At 35.0% G+C, this 6,366-nt stretch overlaps 1 protein-coding gene across 1 annotated transcript in view; it reads right to left on the bottom strand.

Annotated features, from left to right (window-relative positions):
• The window catches only part of LOC106868031 (coiled-coil domain-containing protein 39-like), a 199,134-nt gene that overhangs the window by 62,459 nt on the left and 130,309 nt on the right, over positions 1–6,366 (bottom strand). The gene's annotated exons all lie outside the window — the stretch shown is intronic.

The following is a 6,366-nucleotide window of genomic DNA, read 5'->3' as shown; positions in this document are numbered from 1 at the left end:
ACACATATATATATATATATATACACACATATATATATATATATATACACACATATATATATATATACATATATATATACACATATATATATACACACACATATATATATATACATATATATACACACACACCCATATATATACATATATATATATATATATATATATATATATATAAATATATATATAATCCTGTCAATGGAGTGGTTGGTGTTAGGAAAGGCAAAACAGATACAGCAGCCTGGGGTAGTCTTCTTCCTGGCCAGCTCCTGTCAACCATCCTACCTATAATGCATGGAAGATGGACATTAAACGATGATGATAATGACACACAGAACAGGCTTCTTTCAGTTTCCATTAACCAAATACACTAATAAGGTGGGTTTGAATCGGCCAAGATTATAGTAGATGACAATACCCAAAGTGCCATGCATTGGGAATGAACCAAAAAGTACAAGGCTGAGAAACAAACCAGTAAAAACACACACATAGACACACACACACATTCACGGGCCCATACAGGCACACATACAGAATTATAATAACTGGGATGAATTATGGATGTGGCAAAGACATTCCATGAAATGTAAGTGGTTTCGTAGCAGTACCATATATTTAGAGTTATTTGCCAATGTCTATAAGAAATGATAGACAAAAACTTTCAGTCTATGACAAGAATAATCTTATTAATGGTGCTTAAAATATGATATTCTGTAATTCCTCTCAAGAGCAACCTATATCTGCTAATTAAAACTGAATTTTGGTTAAGCAAATTGAGTAATCACCAATGTTACTGAAAGAAAGACGGCCATATATATTTGCAGCATCTTCAATATATAACACTACATAAAACTATGATGTATAAATTATATAGAATGTAATTTGCTACATTACACAATATTATATGTGTCAAGTGCAAGCATGGCTGTGTGGTTAAGAAATTCACTTAAGAACCATGAGGCCAGGGGTTCAATCCCACTCTGTGAACATCATTAGCTAACATTTTTATATAATAGTCATAGGTTCCCTAATACCCTCTGAAGAAGCCTATCACTATTTCATCATGATGCCCTTATTCCCTACACATTTTTTCCTCTCTCCCCTTTTTTTGTTTTGTTCTTTTTCCATTTTCTTTTTCTCTCAGTCCTTTCTCTTGAAGAGCATAGAATTAAAATGTGATATACTTTTTCATTTCACCCAAGCTTTAAGCTATTACACCTGCTTGTTGTTCCTTCATCTGTCTTCAGCTTTTTGCTTTCTGTAAATTCTATATATATATATAAATATTTCTGTAGGGTACCGGAACTTCATTGACCTTGAAGGAACGAAAAGCAAACTTAGTCCTGGTGGGATTTGAACTTAGACTGTAGAAAGCTGGAATGGTTATTAAAATGTATCCAACATACAACACTGTCGATTCTCCTTAAGAGGGAAATTAGAAACAGTTCATTGCTCGAAGATGAAGGGTTGACCTTCACCAAAAACTCAGCTGATAGCAAACTTTGTCCTACGCATGAAGGCAGCTCTTTGACATATGCTCGTATGTTGATAACACAAAGCACACAAAATGGCTTCCCTTCAAAGTGGTGCACCTCAAACAGTTTCTGCTGTACTGGCATATCTGTGCCTAAACAGCTTGTCCCAGACAAGTTTCATCTGCTAGAAATAGCAGCCATGTTCAGTCAAATGCATCCTATTGCCTTTTGCAAAAAGAAAGGTTTCATTGGACAATGTAGTCTCTGTCATATGCAAAGACTGGTTGGTCATGGTTGAAAAGCTTTTGATGATATGTCTCCTCATTTTGGGCTGGGGAGGGACTAAGCATCATTATCATCAGCTACTAATGGATAATGCTGTGGAATCCTACCTCCACCCCTGAGAGAAGAAAACCAAAGTTGCCTCTGACCAGCTTATGAACACATAAATACGAGGGGATGTAACTCAATCACTAAATACCCACAAGGCAATTTACTCAGGGCGCTCTACTGATTATGTCATTAACTGCCATCAGCTAATTATTTACATAACAAATAAGTAAATAAATAAATAATCAAATGCAAGCAAACAATAAAAAAGATACAATCTTTAAAATTACTTCTTGTACACACACAAATACTCGTATACACACACACACACATATATACATACACACACATATATGTATATATGTAAAGTGTTTGCATAATTTCAGATTCAGAAAATATTCATCTAATTAATAGAATAATCTTTTGTTGGACAAAGACATAAAAATGAAAAGAAAAAAAAAGCAACAAATACCTATTATATTTTAATTGTTCATTCTTCTTACAATTTGAAACAATGACAACTGGTTGTTGTTGTTGTTGTTGTTATTGTTGTTGTTGTTATTGTTGCTGCTGTTGCTGTTGATGTACTCATTTCATGTTCTTTCATTTCATTTTTGCTTCTTTTTCTTTTTCACATTATCTCTCTCTCTCTCTCTCTCTCTCCCTCATTCTTCTTTTTCTTCTCTTAACCTTCTTTTCCTTCTTCCCCTCCTCTCCCTTCTCCTCCTCCTCCAACCACCTTTCTCCACATCACAATATTTAACTGGGGGGCAACAGATTTCTTTAAGATTGCTTGAATTTCAATAAGATAATCACTTTAATTAATGCATTTAAATAGAAAATTATGAATGTCTCCTGAATTTACATTAATGGCAACAGAGAATGAGTCGTTATCCAAGTTTCACAGAAATAGTAGACTTTTCACATGAAACTGCCTACTTGTTTCTCTCACCATTTTCCACAATTCCTTCTTTCTTTCTTTCTTAACTTCTATTTTTATTCATTGATAATTTCATTTTCTTTCCTGTCTCTTATTTTGTCTTTTTTTTTTTTTGCATTATTTATATATTTGTATTCCATTATTTTGCTGTAGTTAATTATACTAGTTAATTATACTAGTTACTGAGAAAACCATTTCCAGCACTCATTCTCCTGATAATTGTTATAGATTTCTTTTCTGGTTGGGCATTCACCCACATACACATGCACACACATACAGACATACTCATGCATACACACAGACACACACAAACACACAATGTAAAAGTTAACATTTTTGACAATGAAATGGCTTAATGCAAATTTCCCGTCAATTACTTTTGTTTCACTTCTGGGTGAAAAACGAAGATATAAATGAAAAATAAACCAAACAAAAAAAAAACACCATCACCGTCACCATCGATGACAATGATCACAGCAGCAACATCAACAACATTAACGTTTCCTTATGCTAATTTCATTTGTTTAGAACATTTTAAGTTAATCAGTTTAATTATGCTTCAGAGTGACAAAGGTAAGCAACACATTGAGATTCTTCGGCTATATTATCTCCTGTTATCTCATAATTGCATTTTATATTAGCAGTTTGAATGTTCAAATCACAGAAACAGTAGCGTACTGAACTAAACATCCAAGTGAGAAAATTATTAGGTGTCTCCCACAAATTTTAACTACCAGTCATCATCATCATCGTTTAACGTCCGCTTTCCAGATGGCTAGACCATGCTCCAATCTGATTTGGCAGAGTTTCTACAGCTGGATGCCCTTCCTAACGCCAACCACTCAGAGAGTGTAGTGGGTGCTTTTATGTGTCACCCGCACGAAGGCCAGTCAGGCGGTACTGGCAATGGCCACGCTCAAATTGGTGCATTTTATGTGCCACCCGCACAAGAGTCAGTCCAGGGGCACTGGCAACGATCTTGCTCGAAAATCCCACGAAGGCCAGCCAGGCAGCACTGGCAACGGTCACGCTCAAAATGGTGCATTTCATGCGTGTGTGTGTGTGTGTGTGTTTGTGCCGCACCGTATTAACATATATAAAGCAGAAGGGCAGCTTGTCCCCTCAGGGTAGTCCCAGATGCATTATGAGTAGGAATCTTTTGAGAAAAAATTTGTCTCTTAAATATTATAGAAAATAAAGGGAAAAAAAAGAGGAAAACAGGAACCACAATAGGTTTTGGTGATTTTCCAGAAAAAACAACCAAATCTCTCTTCAATTAAAACCTATTGGCATTTGAGAATAACTCACTGGATAAGGAAGACTGCTGAAAATTCAGTCGAAAAAGTTTTCTATGAATAACTAATAATTAGCAGCAATCTAGACATTGTTATACATCTTGTCTTCAGAGAACATAAAAAGCAATAGAAATGGAGATGGACAGAGTGTAAAAGCAAGCAAATGATTTCTAATATCAGATAATTGCATGTGTGCTAGGTTTGTTTGACATTAATCAAACAATTAAACAACAACAATAACAAATTAGCTGGAAAGAGGAACTTGTACAAAGGTGTTTGATCAACTATAAATAGCAGCCAAATCTCCCTCAAATTTTAATCTAGTGTCTTAGGACAAAAAAAAAAAGGAGGGATACATAAACCTAGATAGTTTTTGGATAAAAAATGAAATATTTTATTGTTTTACTAGCTTCAGTCATTGGAAAGGTCATGATTGGAAAGTAGTCATACATCTGACAGATAAGAGCAAGAATTAAGTCCATACAACAACAAAAACAGTATAAAGAAAATACAGTTTTTCACAAGATCTTTTGTGAAATATCACCAAAGATATAATCCTTATACAAAGTATAGACAGAGTAGGAACCGGTTTGGCTGTGGGGTTGACCATTGCCTAATGAGTAGATTTAGTAGGCAGAAACTGTGTGGAAGCCTTCCATGTGTGTGTGTGAATGTATTTGTCCCCTACTGCTTGAAAACCAGTGCTAGTTTGTCTACATCTCTGTAACATAGCAGCTCGAAAAATAAATACTGGGGCTGATTCGATTGAGTAAATGCCTCGAAGCCATGCCCCAGTATGGCCACAGTCAGTGAGTAAAACAAGTAAAAGAGGAATGCATACAACAACCCAGCTTTGCAAAAGTGATACCTTTCAAAGAAACCTTACCAGAGGGGCATAGAGAGAGGATGTGTCCACAGAAGAACAACCTTACCAAAGGACTCGTCAATGCTGAATAAATTGCATTGCCAACTCATAGAACAGTCACCTAGTCAGCATCCATTTTGCTGGACTGTGGCCCCTGGGGGATATTGGTTCAAAACAGAGCATATTACTCCTTGATAAGATATGAAAAATCTATGTTTTGGTTGGTCACTAAAACTTTAATAAGTGACACCACCCACCACCACCCCACCCCTTTGCAATTCACATTCTAATAAATCAGTCAATAAATTTAATTATTCAAAATAATGGTTTTCTAAAAATTCATTCCATAACACGCACAATGGCTTCCAAAGTTAATTAATGTACTGGACTTCTGAACACAAGCTCATGTACTCCAAATTTACAGCTAGAAAATACAATATGGCTTTTTTTTTCTTTTTAATATCATTATTCCACTAGTTGGTCATGGTTCATAACTTTACATGCCTTGCTTAACAAAAAAATTCCAAAGTTGACATATAAAAAAAAAATTTGCCCTCTTTTATGCTGAGCCAGCCACCCATGACTGGCTGTGTTAAAAATGTTCATATTTAAATTAAAATCATAAAACCTCACTATAACGTCAATGAGAACATGAGATTTCTCGCAGAGACACGAGGACAAGAATTTCTGCAAAGAATGGTGTCAATCACATAAACCAAATTCCATGAGGGTTTAATGACAGAAAATATAGAAATGGAATTTAATGCCTTAAAGTATTTGGGTTGCCCTTCTGCCAGCTCTGCAAATCTGCTGTTTTATAATAACAATAGCACTGAGCCTCTAATTGCTGGCTCAATTTGCTAGAAATAGCTGGCATATATCTCTCAAATTACAGTCTACCATCATAACAATGGATGGTCACATTTAATAGGGAGGTCTGAAATACACTACATCTGAATAAAATGACGAGAAGGTCAAGACTGTAGTATGACTGATCATATGCCTGCTCAATCGCAGCTGACCTGGGGTTAATAAAAATATGAAATAATGGTTTCTAGAATAAGCAAGAAGTCAAGGGGTTGTTTTGACAGGAAAGGGTTAGGCAAATACAAGTCCCAGTACATGACTGGTACTTTATTTTATCAACTGATGAGATGAAAGACAAAGCTGACTTTAGTGGGATTTGAACTCAAGATTTAAAGAGTTGAAAGAAATACGATTTTTGTCTGGTGCTGTAAAGCTTCTGTTATACCAGTATTACAAATATATATGTAAGAAAATGAAATGGCAAAGGAATAAACGATTATCTTATTAACTTTATAGGCTTACAGTTGTTTCAGTGCACATATTGAATTCTAAACCAGGTTGTTAGTCTCACAATACCTAAGTGAAATATATAAATATATATATATATATATATATATATATGCATGAGGCATTTATGTATAGTAATGCCCTTAA

This window comes from Octopus bimaculoides, chromosome 19, assembly GCF_001194135.2.
Source record: "Octopus bimaculoides isolate UCB-OBI-ISO-001 chromosome 19, ASM119413v2, whole genome shotgun sequence".
NCBI lineage: Eukaryota > Metazoa > Mollusca > Cephalopoda > Octopoda > Octopodidae > Octopus > Octopus bimaculoides.
Note: the sequence above shows the minus strand (reverse complement) of the source record. Positions and strands in the feature narration are given on the sequence as shown.